The sequence below is a fragment of the Hylobates moloch genome, unplaced genomic scaffold, assembly GCF_009828535.3.
Source record: "Hylobates moloch isolate HMO894 unplaced genomic scaffold, HMol_V3 SCAFFOLD_5, whole genome shotgun sequence".
Taxonomy (NCBI): domain Eukaryota; kingdom Metazoa; phylum Chordata; class Mammalia; order Primates; family Hylobatidae; genus Hylobates; species Hylobates moloch.
The window spans coordinates 69114577-69130485 of record NW_026652280.1 but is presented as its reverse complement, the minus strand read 5'-3'; the positions used below and the strand labels follow the sequence as shown (position 1 = coordinate 69130485).

Genomic DNA, 15909 nt, shown 5'->3' with positions numbered 1-15909 from the left:
ATTTGTCAATTTTGGCATCTCTTGCCATTGCTTTTGGTGTTTTAGACACGAAGTCCTTGCCCATGCCTGTGTCCTGAATGGTATTGCCTAGGTTTTCTTCTAGGGTTTTTATGGGTTTAGGTCTAACATGTAAGTCTTTAATCCATCTTGAATTAATTTTTGTATAAGGTGTAAGGAGGGGATCCAGGTTCAGCTTTCTACATATGGCTAGCCAGTTTTCCCAGCACCATTTATTAAATAGGGAATCCTTTCCCCATTTCTTGTTTTTGTCAGGTTTGTCAAAGATCAGATAGTTGTAGATATGCAGCATTATTTCTGAGGGCTCTGTTCTGTTCCATTCATCTATGTCTCTGTTGTGGTACCAGTACCATGCTGTTTTGGTTACTATAGCCTTGTAGTATAGTTTGAAGTCAGGTAGCGTGATGCCTCCAGCTTTGTTCTTTGGGCTTAGGATTGACTTGGCGATGCGGGCTCTTTTTTGGTTCCATATGAACTTTAAAGTAGTTTTTTTCCAATTCTGTGAAGAAAGTCATTGGTAGCTTGATGGGGATGTCATTGAATCTATAAATTACCTTGGGCAGTATGGCCATTTTCACGATACTGATTCTTCCAACCCATGAGCATGGAATGTTCTTCCATTTGTTTGTATCCTCTTTTATGTCATTGAGCAGTGGTTTGTAGTTCTCTTTGAAGAGGTCCTTCACATCCCTTGTAAGTTGGATTCCTAGGTATTTTATTCTCTTTGAAGCAATTGTGAATGGGAGTTCTCTTAAGTTCCTACCCTGCAGTGTAGATACGCCCCTTGCAAAGGAAGAGCAATGTGGTTTGTAAAGCACAGTTTACCCCCAGGACTGTGGAGTGAGTCTGGAAGGCATGGGGGTGCTGCTGCAGGGCTCACATGGTGGCCATGTGGGGAAGCCTGGACAGACACATGTTTGGACACGCTGTCCATCATGCCAGCTCCCATCTCCGTGGCACACACACCAACTGCCTCGCAAACAAACTGCACAAATAACCCCCTCCCCACACCATCTCTTGCATACTTCAGGCCTTGATTCAAGCAGATGTGTTTCCTCTTTTAAAAATAAAAGAGGCATTAATTTTCACCAGCCTTCTCCCTCCCCTCCTCCATCCCCCAAGGACTCAAATTCCTCCTTCCGGCAAACTCGGCTCCCCTCGGTTCAAAACTACAGTTCAAACTCCAGATTATCATTTGGTAGAACATTTGGAAAATCACCTCATTCAGAAACAATTAAGGTTTTATAAGATAATGTGTGTTGTTGAAAACATCCCATTATTTTTAAGTAGGGAAAATTCCAGAAATTCTATTTATTCATCTCTCCTATCTGATAATTCTTGTTTTCTATGTGAGGAAAAGTCTTCTTCTTGGAATATTTAAGAGAAAATATGCATGAGAAATATGTCAAGTCATTGCATGGATATCTACCAATGTCTGAGAAATGGCCCTTGACCTAGAGTTGCTTCCAAGTTTGTTGGTGAGGTATGGTACAGTACAAAGCTGGGTATTTCTCTAAGTCTTTCATGCATGTACATTATACATATGTGTATGTGTCTGTGCATTTGGTGTGTGCATGTGCATATGTATATGTGAGCATACTTGCATATACGTGTATATGTATGTATACGTGTGTGTGTGTGCATGTGTGTGTGTGAACGTGTGTGTGTGTGTACCATGTGTATACCATAAGTTCTGATTGCTGCTAAGGACCAGAGGCCGTCACTGGCTAGAACAGAAGGAAGAGTGTGGCCTGGGGAGACAATGGCACCTGGGGGTAGATGGGGAAGTACAGAAAAGGATGTCCCTTGACAAGGAAATAAGTGAACTGAGGCACAAAGGCAGGAGGACCAAGAGGCTGCAGGATCCAGGGGAGACCACATGTGAATTAATCTACAACAGATTCCTGCATCCAAACTGGAACTAGGGCTTTGGCTAACGTCAGCCATAGGCTGAATAGTAAAGAAACATTGAGAATCATGCTACACACAGGGGATTGGCATTACCAGAGAGCCTGTCTTCACTGCCCAGTAACATGCACATGATTTACCACCTATGCGGATGAGGCAGGGCCCACTGCTGCCACCTCCAAAGTTCCCAAAAAGAGCCCCTCTCCCTCCAGTCATGTGAAGTGGGACTGCACCAGCTGAATAGGCATAGGCTGATCCCATTTAAATAATGATATGATTGTACCTCCTATTCTGCAGAGGAGGAAGCGAGGCTTGGAGAGGGGAAATAACTTGAGCCCAAGGTCATTCAGCTATACTGAAGCAAGCCCCTGCAGCCCGTGCTGAGGGCATCTGTTCTGTGTTTTCCCTCTGCCCTGGGTCAGTGCCCATCCAGCCCTCAGCACAGCCTGGAACACCAGTGTCAGCTGTTAGTAGTGTCTCTTGGCTAAAGCGAACCCCAGAGGTGCACCACAGGTAGCTCATTTTTATAAGCTCTGTAAATACCCTCTCCATTGTCTGAATATATATGGGTTTGAAAGATCTTAATTCCATGAGTACATTTTGCATTCTCTGCAACATTTCTTCACAGCATGATATGCTGGAGCTCCAGAGAAAGGGCAGGGACCAGGCCTCAGGGCCTCTGTTTCCTCCTCCTCTAGTGAGTGGTGTGCTAAGGAGGCAAACAGAGATGGAGGGAGTAGAGTGGGGAGAGTGGATGGTGTGGAGGATCACCCACCGAAAGAACCGAGGTTCAGGCAGGGCCAGGAACTCTGCATACCAGTGCCGTGCTGTCCAGTGCACCCTGATGGTCACTGCGGAAACACACAGCAGGGCGCCCTGGGGAGTGAGGCCAGGTCTTTCTCAGGAAACAGCAAGCCCCAGAGCCACAGGTTGTTTCCTGGGAACCTGCCCCTAAGTGGACGGCCCTTTGCTCCTGCCAGGCCTGGCTCCCTGACAAGTGGATTGCTGTAAAGAAACATTTATTAGAAATGATGGTGAAAATCCACTAAGGAGCATCAGGGCTGCTTCCCCCTCACAGGTCTCCAGCACGCACAGAAAGTAAAGGTCTGATGCTTGGCCACTGCCAAAGGTGATCAGGTGGGACCAGGTGTCCAGAGGCCTCCTAGAACAGCTTCTGGAGTGGGAGAAGGAGGAAGGAGGGATGGGGCAGCCCCTGCCCAGCAGGGCATCTCAGCCCAACCGCAAGGACTTGCCTCTTCTTACCTTTTAATCTTAAAGATCCTTGAAAGAGATTTTCAATTTTCCTTCCTCAATCCAATAGACATGGACTGACAGGCTGAAGCTGCTTGAATTTAAAAAAAAAAAAAAGACATGGGAGGTGGGGTGGGGGCAGGGAGGTGCCAGGCACAGCCAGCTGCCTCAGTAGCTCCTTTGTTCTGCAAGGAGCCTCAGGGGTTGCAAAGGGCCCCACATCACTGAGGGCCCAGGCTGAGACAGAGACGGAGCCCCCACACACCACAGCACTGGCTGTGCACAGCCGCCCTCCTTTGATCACAGGTGTGTGCTCCGACTGTCATTCCACTTCAGTGACCACACAGAGCCCCTCTAGAAAGGGGACTCCACCCAGGGACTGTGACAAAGGACTGAGTGTCAGAGCCAGCTTTGTGGTCCAACACCGAAGGGATCCTCTTTCTCACTGGGAGGATTGCTTTCCTTTGCCATTCATGAGGACGATGAAGACGTGCGTGGTTGAAAGGACGCATGTGGAGCTCTGAGATGGGACTCACTGTGGGGGCCCGCTGGCTGGTGCTAGGAGGGCGCTGGGAGCTCCAGTGCATTTGGATGCTCTTCAGCTGGGCACATCATTACTTTTTTTTTTTTTTTTTTGAGCTGGAGTCTCACTCTTGCCGCCCAGGCTGGTGTGCAGTGGCGCAATCTCAGCTCACTGCAATCTCCGCCTCCCGTGTTCAAGCGATTCTCCTGCCTCAGCATCCTGAATAGCTGGGATTACAGATGTGCGCCACCATGCCCAGCTAATTTCTTTGTGTATGACCATGTTGATCACGCTGGTCTCAAACTCCTGACCTCAGGTAATCCACCCGCCTTGGCCTCCTAAAGTGCTGGGATTACAGGCATGGGTCACCACACCCGGCCACATCATGACTTCTGAAACTGTTCCAGAAGAGAAGGCGGCCTAAGTGGTCTGTTCATTACTCAGAATTATGTCTGGAGCAAATAACAGAACCCCCTTCCCCCACCCCCAAGTAACTGTGACTTAAAATGGGGAGAGGTGGACATCTTTGATGTTTACAACCCAGTGTTCTGTGAGACTTGGGGCCCCTGGCTCCCTTCAGCTCACACTTCCCCATCCCTGGGGCACAGTGGTCACCCTGAGCTCAGGATGGTGTCAGCAGCAGGAGAAAGGAGTGCATGGAGGTGGGGCACAGGCAGGCGCTGGTTGTCTCCTAAGGAAAACACCCCTCAACTTCCTGCAACTCTTCTGCTTAAATATATTGTTGGCTGGAACTCAGTTTCAGGACTTCAACTACCTTCAAAGAGAGGCTACAATAAAACACAGCCATAATTTTATTTTGAGACCCATGGTTCTGGCGAAAATATCTAGCACCCTGGAAGAAATGGAGAAATACCAGCAAGCTCCATCACAGCCTCCTTCACCAGAAGTTTATGCTTGTCACAAATCCTGTCCACAAATAGAGCATCCTGCACGGCTGCTGAGTTTCTTATCTCTATCAGAATTGTCTTCCTAAAGCAATTGACTCATGTTCCTCCATGCTTTGAACCCTTCTGTGACTCTCCACTTTGGGAAGGAAGAATTGCAAGTTCCTATCCTGCCTCACAATGGCACAGAAGATGCAGACTGTGTGTTGAAGCTGCCCCACTTCCCCAAGCCACACTTACCCATTTCCTTCTAAGCGAGGCTCCAGCATTTTGCACCTACTACCACCATGGCTCTCATGAGATTATACCACGTTGTTAAATTCCAGGAGCAAGTGGCTAGTTGAACAAAATACAGACTCACAAGTAAGAAAGACACTGGCTGCCTTGGCTATAAGACTACTGCATCCTGGAGCTAGACTGTCATAGCTGACCCTGGACCAAGAATGTCCCCCTCCCCTCTTCCCAGCATCCTACTGCCGTTGCGTTACCTTGCTCTCTGGAAGGCAAAGTGGGTGAATTACACAGGCAGCAGGTGGCTAAGTCCTGTGTGCACAGTGTTAATGGTTCTGGCAGGTTGATACAGCAGATGCCTGCACAGCCTGGGAACCAGGAAAAAGGAGTTTGCACCCTGACAGTTAGGAAACCATGGTCATCCTGATGAGACAAAAGAGGAGTGTGCATGTTTTCAGAAAAGGGGCATTTCTGACAATTGTGTAGCTTTGCTTCTGCATGAATAAGTGTTTTAAAAGCAGATTTGTCCTTCAGATGCAAAAGAACACGGAAGAAAGGACCTCATATTATAGACCAGAGAGTTGAGACAGGGCATTGCTTCCATAAGCACAGCAGATCAGTCATGGTCCTTTCTCTTCTGATGACAAGGTGAGCGTGTCACCTAGTGCCCCACGTTGTTCCCAGAACATGTTCCTTCCATGAGGCTGACTTGGGTTGTCGCGGGTTCTGCAGCATGTGTTCACACTGCTTCTGCGGGGTCCTGCCTCTAAAGCAAGTCAAGCTGGACTTAACTGGACTGGCTTGGGCTCAAAACACAACGTTGCCAAACGGAAAGCTCTAAACCTCACGGCTATTAGCTCTCCCTCCACCCCAGAGCCAGCCCTGCCCAGAGCCATTTCCTGAGATTCTTAACGCGAGTCACAGTCCTGTTCTGGTCTCTGCTCAGCAAGTGTCTGGGGACAGCCTTCTTCCCATCAGAGGCCTGCCTAGGCTCTGAGGATACAGTGGTGAACCGAATATGAGGACTTCTCACATGGGGCTCCTCAGGGAGGAGCCATCATCCATGTCTCTGCAGATGACGGGCCCAAAACTGAGCCTCCAGTAAATTCTAGAGACAGAAAGTGGACTCAGGTCTGCCTGGACTTGGGAGCTGAGTGTGAGTGTGAGGACAGACGGTGTGGCTGCTAATGGGGATGGGATTTTCCTTTAGGGATACACAAATGTTTTAAAATTGGATCATGGCAGTGGTCACACAACTCTATGAATTTACTAAAAAGCACTTCAAATGGGTGAATTACGTGGTATGTGAGTTGTATTTCAACTAAACTTTTTTTTTTAAGAAAGCCTAGCCTAGTTTCTTGACTACTACGTCTTCATTCACACGCCCTTCAATCATCCACACTTTTGTGTACGTGGGACATTGTCAGAACCCCAAACTGCTGGACCTCACATCCTGACACTGCAATCTTGACAGGTGACATCCCATCTGCTCATGACAACAGCTCATCCAGACTTCAGGGTAGGCCCTGGCTCAGTCCTCCATCCAACCCTTGCTCCCTCACCCAGACTGAAAGCCCAAGCAGATCTTCCCAGCCAGCAGCGGCAACCTGGTCCCCTCTGCCAGCGGCCCTGGACACCCCAGCAGCCTCTCTACCTCCACTTCTCCTTCACTTCTTCACTTCTTCTCCCCTCCCTCCATGTCCCTCTTAGAGCGTGTGGTTTGCAGGATGCTATTGATCTGCGGTTTCTTGCAAGGGCCACACTGTTTCACTGTTTCCTGTCTCTGTCCTGACTCACCAGGGTACCTCTGCCGGGATAGCCTTCTCCCACACCACCTTGTCTGAATTGTTCACCACTTCTTCAAAGACTTCCCCTCTCTCACAAGTGCAGCCTCTCCTGACAAAAAGCGCCGAGCCCTGGAGCCCTGGGAATCCGTAGCCTCTTAGAGCCCGGGATCTCTCTAAAGTCTCTGTCTGCAGGAACACCAGCTCCAGGGGGAGGAGAGCTGATGACTTCTGTCCCCTGGTGGGAGGGGCAGGAAGTGGGGAAGGTTGGGGTCTTCCACTCCAGATTGTAGTTTGTTTTCTTCCAAAATGTTGAGAATCAAGCACATCTTTTACCTCAAAAATTAATTTTCTTCTGAAAACCCCCATCTAATCTGAATAAGACATTCTTAGTCCTCCTATATAACTAACTTTGACTTTACTTCTTATGAGCTAATCATCCTGGTCCCAACAGGCTCCCCGCCTGGATTCTATTTCAAAGCTCTTCCACATTAACCAACAATGATGTTTTCCCCAATCATCTCTCCCTAATCTCTAGGATTCTGCCCTGGCCATAGTGTGGGATATAATGGGCTTTCTCTTCAAATAATCTGATCATCTTTTATTCTTTAATTCATAGTACCCCCCCTTTTCTTCTTTTTCTCCTTTTTCCTTTTTGCCTTTGTTAGATGCCTAGGCATGCCTCAGTACCAAGCGTTATCAGTACCAACTTACATTCCTTTCCTTACTAAAAAAAAACTAACTTTCTGGCTCATTACGGACACCCCCTTCCCCTTTCTTATCACTTTCTTTTACGTACCCACCTTATTTAAAAAAATCAAATGTTTAGCCAACTGAGATTAGTTTAGATTGTACGACCCAACCCCAGCCAATGAAAAAAGGGTACCGGGGCAGAACTTGTGTCAAAAATAAAGGCTCTCGTGCCCTTTGTTCAAGTGTACTCTCATGGCAACTGGCCAAAGAGACACTCCTCTGCGTAAAAGTAAAATTGCTTTACTAAAAATCTTTTGTTCAAGTGTTCAGTTTCCTTAAGATTTTAAGCATTATTCCTAACAATAGGAAAGGATGGTGGTAGTGCCAATATCTTCATATACAAGGAGGGAAGGAAGGAAGATACGAAGGAAGGGCAGGAGAGAGGTAGAGAGGGTGGAGATTTCATCTCTATGATGTTCATACTTGCTCCTCAAGCCTGTACTTTGGGGTGTTCTTAGTTGTAAAAACTCACATGCTCATTCCTCCATTCTATGGGTGAACAGACAGCGTGAAATCTCAGCTTAGGCTCAATGATAATTGCACTTTGAACTTTTCCTTCTAGATAAAATTTGCATTTCAACAAAGGCCTGCAATGACTCAACTAGAAGACATGACTAATTAACATTCTGTAATGATAACGGGACCACTGGAGAGGGGGTAGATAGATCTTTCACAGAAAGATCCTTCTCAAATTACAGCATTTGAGGTAACCTATGAGAGCATTGGCCATAATGCCTGGCACATAGATGTTCTCAAGAAAGCATTGTTTTCTGCGTTTTATAGTATCTGCCTTATTAATCGAGTGTTTCCTAGTAAGCACATCTGCAGTTACATAGTTTATCCAATTAATGAAATTGGAAGTAGGTCTTGGAGAGTACTGAGGGGTTGGGAGAGTGGAGGGAAGGCCCTCTCCTGTGCCAAGGTGCTCACAGATCGTCCATGGGTCTCGAGGCCCCTGTTTTAGATGGTGGTAAGATCTGTATACAATCTGCAGAGGGAGTTTCACCCTGGGGAGTTCCCAAAAACATTTGAAAAACTCCATGGGCTGGTGTTTTTCTTTACAAATGCCGCTGTAGGAAAATAATAATAATAGTTAAAATGGAGGCCTCATATAGCACATGCCAGGTGCTATACTAAGAGATTCATTTTGATTATGTCGCTTGGGTAAGTACGTTATTATCCCTATTTTACAGATGAGGAAATTGAAACTTAGAAAAATAAAATACATTTCCCAAAGTCCCCAGCCCTGGTGAGCAGTAGAGGACCGTCTGGTCTTTCCCTCCACTCCCCACAGAGCAGGATGTGGGGAGCAGAGTGAGGGGCTCCCGGGGTGCACCGCAGATGGGACAGTGGGAAGCAGCGGGATAAACACACGAGGGAAATGGTTTGGGGTTATAGGACGTATCTATAACTCTATGAGAGAATTCCCATAAAAATCACATGAGAATCTGGCTGGGGGTTGTGTGGAGGCTACGTTTAAACGAAGCAAGCTGTGCAGTCCCTGAGCCGAGCCGCTCTGGTTTGTCTGCTCTCCCCAGCAGGGTGGGGCTCAGAAACAGGCCCAAGAGCTCAGAAATCACAGAGCACAATACACATTGAGTCAGGCTCTTCTTAGCCTTAATGCTTCAATGTACGATTTCTTTTCCAGGCAAAGTTGAGCTGTGTCTGGGCTGATTCATTTGTGAAGTCAGAAGGGCATTGTGCTTGGAGCTGGCAAAGGACTCTGTCTTGTATCTCTGAAGGCTGGCTTCCTCCAGTGGCCGGGAGGCGTCCCTTTCCCAACAGTGGGTGGGATCCAGGGTCAGCTCCTACCCAGCAGAATGAGGCCAGGTAGCTGGGCCCACGAGGGTCTGCTCTCGAGACTTTCTGCGAGAACCTGGGCCTGGTGTCACCAAGAGGACAGCAGCCCCTTGATGGACGGTCCACTGTGGTCCATGTTAATGGCATCATCCCCAGCTTTAACTTACGTCCAACAAGCATCTTAAATACTGAGATTGCACAGGACACTAGGAATTTATGATAAAAATAAAAATCTTTTACAGTATCTCTAAATATTGCCTAAAGATGTTTCCCACCTGGGATGGCGGTATTCAAAAAGTGGCTCCGACCCCAAAGAGGATATGAAGTGTTCATGAACGTAGCTTCCTGCTTCAGTATGGAAACCTTCAGGCTGACGTGAAGATTGGGGGGATGATTCAGGCCCCAGTTTCCAAATCTCCAGCTGAGGTGAGGAGCAGCTTCCAGGCTCAGGGAAGCGCATCTGTCAGTGTCGTCCTGCCTGGGCGGCTCACCTGGACGGCAGTGCAGGCACCGCACGGGCCAGTCAGCCGGCCACTGCTCCCTCTGAGCTCATGGCTTCCCAATGAAAGCCACACCACACTGAGGGCCCTGACTCATGGCTGGAAGAGGAACCCCATCCACGATCCTTTTAGGCATACAGGGCTGTTCTTTTGCATTCTGGGAGCTTCATGGGGCATTACGATGTGATTTAGCACTTTATTTCAAAAATGACCAATTATTTCCTTTTAAGTTCCATGTAAGGAGGCCAGTGACATGTTCTTGGAAATGTGAATTCATTGGTTTGTGAAGTTAACTTATGAGAAACCACCAGGTTAACCCACTGCGTCATGCCCACCAACGAAGATGTCCCTTTATGGCTATGCGACCTGGCCTGAATATGGGCCTGGCTCAGGACTGTCCTCTGGAAAGCCCTGCACTGAAGCACTTGGCCACTGGATGCCCCCAGACAGAGGCCTGAGCTTCTGAGAGCCAGCAGGCAAGGAGGAAGACGTACTGCTGCCCCTGATATCCAAGGAGGGCTGGGTGTCCCATGCTCGCAATCTGCTAGAGTGGAGGGAAGAGAGAGGCCTTGAGCCTGCCCAGGGTTTCCTCCCTCCCCCTGTTCTTCCACTTCTGCACGTTCATCCTTCTCAGCATCTGCCTTGTAGAAGTGTCAGGGGCTTGCCCAGGGTGATTTCCTACTGACCAGTGCTCATTTCCTTAGGAGGAATGACTTGCATTCTCTTGTTTCATTAGATGAGTAATTAATCCAACAAACATTTGCAAACAGCCTGCTCTGTACCAAACACTATAGCAAGTTCCGGGGCCACTGAGCACCCTGCTCCCAGCTAGGGGTGCTGGAGTGAAGCTGCAAGGAGAATGCATTCTGAAAACATCTCTGTGTCATTTGAGAGGCATAAGCTGGTGAGTGGAAACACCGTCAGGAGAAAACTGGGCAAACTGTCCAGCTCTGTGTTTCTTTTGCACCAGCCCTGCATTGTGGCTTGAGGCCCTGCCCCAGGAGGGAGGCTGAGGAGAACAGGGAGATGCATTTCCAGCCTGCCCCTGGACTCCAGACCCACCCCGCAGGGCAGGACAGACTGGGCAAATCGGTGAGTCCTGTGAATTTGAACCAAATGCACCAAGCAAATGGGTGAGTCCTGTGAATTTGAACCAAATGCACCAAGCAAATGGGATTCTAGCAGCCAGAGTCCTTTGTATCCTCTTTGTTGGTTCAATTCAGTAAACATTGTCTTGGCCCCTAAAATGAGGCAAGTTCTGAGGATATCAAAAATAAGTAAGACCCATTTCTTGCCCTTAAGGAGTTTACAGAAGAAACAGACATAAGTATATTTAATTTCACAGCAAGCGAAATCTCTGTTCATATTTTAGATGTACAAGAAATATTATTTCTTACTTTTTTCTATAACTAAATTTAAGTAATATTGTAAGTGCCCATTTTTGCAGAGTGGTAGCACACCAATCCCAATACATTTGTTCTTTTCCCTGTTACTCCTGGGGTTGGGGATAAGTGCTGGGGGCTTTGTATGGTGCCAAGAAATTGAGCAAGGAGACATCCATGCCTCATCTCTCTCCACTCACGTCTTCTGAGCCAACCATCATTCTTGCCAGGTCTTCACAACTGGCCCAGCTGTGTCACCACCACTTTTGCCTTGTCCCATTCATGAAGTCCCTTAGGGGCCAGCACATTGCTTCATTCCTTCTCTGCCTCTCTCGGACACTTGGGTGTCATTGCTGTTCTCATCCCACAATGGGTGTGGGAAATTCCAAGAAATTATCTAAGGCTCTGTCTACTTATGTTTTTAACTGAAACTGCTGGCATCTCTCCACCAATCACAACACTGCCTATGGTGGCAATGGGCATATCAAGTTGACATTTCAGAAAACATCCTGAATCTTCCCAGAGGGAAAAATAAAACACTCCTCACATAAAAGCTTGGAGAACAGAATGTCATACAGCTTCTCAATTGCTACACCATGAAGCAATGCTTTCAGAATCAAGGCAAAATGACTTCCAGCCTAGAATTCTATACCTAGCTAACCTGTCAATGAAGCGTGAGCATGGAGTTGTGGGTCTTCACGTGTGGAAGCCTTGGGATGCTTCTTCCTAGGCATTCTTCCTCAGGAAGGCCTCAGGAGACATGCAGTTGAGTGCAATCATAAGCCAGAGGAGTGGAGGACAAGAAATGGGAGCACATGGAATCAGGATGGGAGAAGGAGGACATGAATTCAGAATGACGGAGGCCTCAGGTGAGAGCTGAGCCACAGGCCTTTGGAACAGCCCAGCCCAGGTGGCAGCAGGGCAGCCAAGGAACCACAAGAGTAACAGCACTGATGACAATAACAGCAACAGGCTACATACAACTGACCAAGCATAGAATGTGCACGGACTTCTTCCAAGGAAATGTTCATTTCTGTGGAAGATTTTGGGAAGGAATTCATGATAGGTATTTAGAAAGCTAAGCAAACAAGAAGAAAGGGGCAATTATTGATTCAAAGAAGGAAAACTTGTACAAAAGGAAAAGCAATCATATTATACTATAACTCAACTACGAATAAAAGTAATACAGTTCAAATAACGTAAATGAGGAATACTGACTCCACCCAAAATGGCAACATCATGGTGTCGAACTGAGAGGAAGAGGCGTAGAGGTAAGGAGGAAGGGGTGGGAGGAGTTAGGAGAAAGGGAACTCCCCATCAATGATCCCAGCTCACATGGAAAACCAAGACGTGGCCTGGGTCATCTGTAGACTCAAATGCAGGGAGATGCAGGCAAGGCAGCTGAGAGTCACTACCAAGGCAGGTGAGAGACGCTACCAAGGCAAGTGAGAGACACTGCCAAGGCAGGTGAGAGACGCTACCAAGGCAAGTGAGAGATGCTGCCAAGGCAGGTGAGAGACGCTGCCACCAGACAGCAGGAATCAGCAGTGGGGCTGTGAGGCGGGGAGCCACTGTTCTTTTCATTGGATGCCTGGGAGGGCTATTGACGTCTTACGCTCTGAATATGCATATCTTTGACTTTCTAAAAAGAAAAGCCACATTGTGCCAAAGGGAGAGGCAAGATTTGGTGAGAGTATTATGTTGAGAGGGGATTTCTATGCCAGGTTCAGGGCAGGAGAGATCACACACCCATCACTCACATCAGGATCAGTGTCTCTGTCTCCTCTCCCGCCCAGGGGGTGGCATTTCTGTAGCTTTTCCCTGCTGAAGCAGGGTCTGCAGACAAACGCCTGCTGGGCTGTCGGAGCCAGGAAGTCAGGTCCTTCCGTCCTCCACATGGACCCACCTGAGACATTCTGGGCCTCTCCTGCTCTCACATGGTGCCTCAAATATCCACAATAAAGATCCATGCCTTTGAAGCAGGATCCCTCCCAAAATACAGAGGTGACCTCCTTCAAAGTGGGCACAGACAAATGCTTAGGATATCAATTTTGTTCACCCCACACACACTTACATGCACACATGCACATATACCGTCGTGCTTGCCAACCACAAGAAGATGGGGCAAACTTTGCTGCAGACTTCCACATTATACAATTACAAATCCAGATGTGGCTCCCCACTCCCTGTCCATTCCAGGGGAGGAGGAGCTGATGCCACCCTGAGCATGGGGCACAACAGTCCCATAGCCTGAGGGTCCGACAGTTCACCCTGAGATGAATGTGTAGCGGGGTGTGCACATCTGTTATGACGCTGTCTCTGAAGGTTTTCCCTGACAGGCTGCTCCGGCAGGCCCAGCACAAATGCCACCTACCACTGGGCTGTGATGTTCGACTCCACAGCTCATGTTCTTTCCAGGACTCCAAGCTCCCCTCAAAATGATTTTTCCAACAATTTGGAGCCAGCTCCCACCTTAATCCAAAGTTCTGTGAAACCCCACCTCAGTCTAGCGTAATGTGGAGGAGAAACACTTACTCCCCACCAGCCTGTTCAGGGAAAGCCATCAGGGTGCTCGCTGGAGTAGCGGTGACTGCAGCAGTATCTCCTGTCAAAGGAAAAACAAACCCCATTTTAGAATGGGGTCTGGTACCTGCTGGGGAACCCCTTGGCCATAATGCAGAGTGACAGCAGGAAAGCTCCATGGATACGTGTATGACATCTCCTGGGTGAGTCCTAAACTATTCAGGAAGAACACAATCTTGCCACAGGGGAATTCCTTGAGAGGAAGTAGGGGCTTAGTGTGAGAGAGAGTTGCGTGTTTAGGCTAATAACAAAAGCACGTAGATACTTATTGACTGGAGAAATCCTAGGACAGCTGGTTCTAGAATTTGAGAGTAAGGCCATACAGAGGCCTTAGAATAAAACCTCATTTTGGGCTATTTTTGGCCAGAGTGCAGAGGGGAGCATCAGCACAGGTACCCAGGATGCTTCAGGAAGACGCCTCGCCCAGTACCTTTGGGACAAAACCACAGGGATGGAACTGAAAGCAGATGCCAGAGCTTCTCCCTTCCCAGAGAAGCTTCTGAGAAACGCCACCCCACCCAGACCCACTGAACTCGCATTTGCATTTTTACAAGATCCAGGCGACTCTTTTGAGAAGTGGGCACATCAGCTGCCGGGTAAAGTCATGGCAGGGATAGATGGGAGCGCCCAAGGGGCTTAGGGCTCCAGTAACTCGGACCCTTTTAAACTCCAAGACTTTCTGCCCCAGGCCTCTCCTAAGCAGTCTGCGCTGAACCAGGTAATTCTCATTCTCATAACTGAAGCCATTGAGAAAGGAAAATATCTTGAGCCCCCAAAATCACTAAGCTAAAGGGAAAAGTCAAGCTGGGAACTGCTTAGGGCAAACCTGCCTCCCATTCTATTCAAAGTCACCCCTCTGCTCACTGAGATAAATGCATATCTGATTGCCTTTTTTGGAGCGCGAATCAGAAACTCAACAGAATGCAAAAGTTTGTCTCATATCTATCTATGGACCAAGAAGCTCCCTCCCAGACCTGCCTTTCTAGACCGAACCAATGTTCGTTTTCCATATGTTGATTGATGTCTCATGTCTCCCTAAAATGTATAAAACCAAACTGTGCTCTGACCACCTTGGGCACACGTTGTTAGGATATCCTGAGGCTGTGTCAAGCGTGTGTCCTCAACCTTGGCAAAATAAACTTTCTAAATTAACTGAGACCTGTCTCAGATTTTCTGGGTTCACACCATGGAGCCCAGTATTGTCCCTCAGGTGTTGTGGTGGGTTTTGTTGTTGTGGCTGCATGATGAATGTTAATCATTGAACACTTTACACAACAGCTCCTCTGTTTGTAATTTAAAAGCCCCGGTGCCATTTTCTTCTTTCTGCCTTCTGGATAAGGACCACAGCAACTGATACCCCACAGTTGCAGTGAAGAAAAACAAGGGGGGCTCTGTTGAAATAATCCCAATGCAAAATTTACATTTGAGGGAACACTGCTAATAAATGTACATTTGGAGAGCGTTTATAGGAAACTGTACATTTCAAATCAGAGTGGATCTGTGCTACAAACCCAGTTCGCAAGCATTTGGGAATGTCAACCCAGCGATGTTCCTTGGAAATGGCTCATTGTCATAAATTCTTCAAACAGGTTAACACAAAGCTGGGAGGACAATAAAAGCGAGGCTAAATTTTATTTTTAGAAAGTGCCATAACTGAATTGATTTTTAAGAGAATATATAAAAGAAAGAATCTAGATCTTGGGAACTGGTAGAACCAAGTTATTTACCATTTTTACTGTTCAATTTCCGCTGGTAGAAACAGGAAGGAAGCCGTAAAGGGCCTGTCCATTGAAAAGAGACCAAAGTAGGAACGCAAATAAATACTGGAACCCAGTGGTTATGGTAACTGACAACCTCAAAGATTTTTCACATCCTCTCTGCAGTCCCCTGTGGTCTCTGGGCTTGTTTTCTGTGTCCTGCATGAATCAGGAGTTGTATGTCCAAGGGACACCGGCAGAAAACCCCGTGAAAGGAAAGGCTCCTTGCTGCTCCCCAACTGTCCCTCAGGCACAGGGACAGTGCATGGGACAGGTCTGTCATGTCAGGCCGAACGCGCACCGCACCAATCACGACAGCTGTTCCTGTTTGGCTTTTTCAACTTCAAAGCTTCCTGCTTTCCTGAACATGCATTCCGAGTTTTATTTTCCAGCACTACAAACCATGCAGTTCCCCAAGTGCGCTAAAGGTCAAGCTTTCATCCCAGGCCTAAAGGAATACACTTGGACCCTTTCCTTTTTTGTTTTCCTTTGGGGAAGTCATAAAAACAGCTTT

The 15909-nt window shown here is 47.6% G+C and overlaps 1 long non-coding RNA gene across 1 annotated transcript in view; it reads right to left on the bottom strand.

Moving 5' to 3' along the window:
- The window catches only part of LOC131383605 (uncharacterized), a 45313-nt gene extending 41851 nt beyond the window's left edge, over positions 1-3462 (bottom strand). The window contains exon 1 of the long non-coding RNA XR_009213761.1: positions 3190-3462. This is a non-coding gene — a long non-coding RNA (uncharacterized LOC131383605). The remainder of the gene's footprint in view (positions 1-3189) is intronic.
- Positions 3463-15909: the final 12447 nt, after the last annotated feature.